The following is a 1,770-nucleotide window of genomic DNA, read 5'->3' on the forward strand; positions in this document are numbered from 1 at the left end:
AACACATCTTGATTGCATGTTTGGTCAATTTCAGACTGCAGAAGTTGGTAAAAATCTTCAATTTCCTCATCTTTGGCTTTGGTGGTTGGTGTGTAAATGTTAATAAGAGTAGTATTAATGGGTCTTCCTTGTAGGTATATGGATATTATCCTATCACTGACAGCATTGTACTTTAGGACAGATCTTGAAACATCCTTTTTGATGATGAATGTCATGCCATTCCTCTTCAATTTGTCATTCTCGGCATAGTAGATCATCTGGTTGTCTGATTCAAAATGGCCAAAACTGGTCCATTTCAGCTCACTAATGCCTAGGATATTAGTCTTTATGTGTTTCATTTCATTTTTGACAACTTCCAATTTTCTTAGATTCGTATTTTGTACATTCCATGTTCTGATTATTAATGGATATTTGTAGCTGTTTGTCCTCAACTTGAATTGTGCCAAATCAGCACATGGAGATCCTGAAGGACTTACTTTATCCATATCATTAAGGCTGGTTCTACTCTGATGAGGCAGCACTTTCCAAGTCCTATTTTGAATGCCTTCCGACCCAAGGGGTTTTTCTTTCTGTACTGTGTTGGATAATGTTCCCAAGCTATTCTTAAAGTAGCCCAATAATGTATCAGACAGTGTTTCTCTGATATTCATAAGGTTTTCCCTGTCCAGTTTTTGAGAAGTGGATGGCTTCCTCCTTTTTCCTAGTCTGTGTTAGTCTGTAAGCTCTGTTGAAACTTGTGTACTATGTACAACTCTTCTGGCCTCTGAAACACTGGTAGCATAGCATCAAGCCTCACAGAAATGTACAAATCCCGCAGGATGACAAATGTACAAATCCCCTTTAGCCGTTGGAAACCTCTGTGCCTTCCCCTTACCTAATATCTACATGGAACCTGACATTTTGTGGTCCCTTGCCACTTCTTCTTCCTCCCTTTCGTGGCTCTAGGTGGCTTGGGGCCTGGCTTGCCTCCTGCCCCTTTACCTGGATATCCTAGCACTCCTGAGGTCCCTGGTCACTCCTGCTCCCTCCATTTCCTGGCTATAGGGAGTTTGAGGTCTAGCCTTGCCTCCCACCCCTTTACCTGGATATCCTCCTGCTGCCGAGGTCCCTGAGGCTGCTCCTGCTCACTCCCTTTCCTGGCTCTAGGGGGCTTGGCACCTAGCCTTGTAAGAGTAGGAGATTTTAGTATACCACTTTCAGTAAAAGATAGAATAACCAGAAAGAAATTCAACAAAGATGCAGAACTAAATAATATGACCAACCAACTTGACCTTGTAGATATCTACAGATCACTCCACCCAACAACAGCACATTGTATCTTCTTTTCCAATACACCTGAACATTGTCCAGGACAGACCATATGTTAGGCCACAAAACAATCCTCAATAAATTTAGAAATATTGAAATACCGTAAAGCAGCTTCTCAGATTATAATGCTGTAAAATTAGAAATTAGTAAGAAGACCAGCCAAAAAAAAGAGCAAACACATGGAAACTGAATAACACCCTCTTCAAAAATGACTGGCTACTAGAAGAAATAAAAAATGAAATTAAAAATACCTTGAATAAAGAATGAATGAAAACACAACATGCCAAAATATTTGGGACACAGCCAAAGCAGTGATCAGAGGACTATTTATCATTATAGATTCACCCATTAAATAAATAAGAGCCGAAATCAATTCCTTAACCCAAGATCTCCAACAGTTAGAAAAAGAGCAGCAGAAAAAGCCTACAGTCATGAGAAGAAATTAAATAATAAAGATTTGAG

Source organism: Orycteropus afer, unplaced genomic scaffold (assembly GCF_000298275.1).
Source record: "Orycteropus afer afer isolate SDZICR_OR568_19922 unplaced genomic scaffold, OryAfe1.0 scaffold00409, whole genome shotgun sequence".
NCBI classification, from domain to species: domain Eukaryota; kingdom Metazoa; phylum Chordata; class Mammalia; order Tubulidentata; family Orycteropodidae; genus Orycteropus; species Orycteropus afer.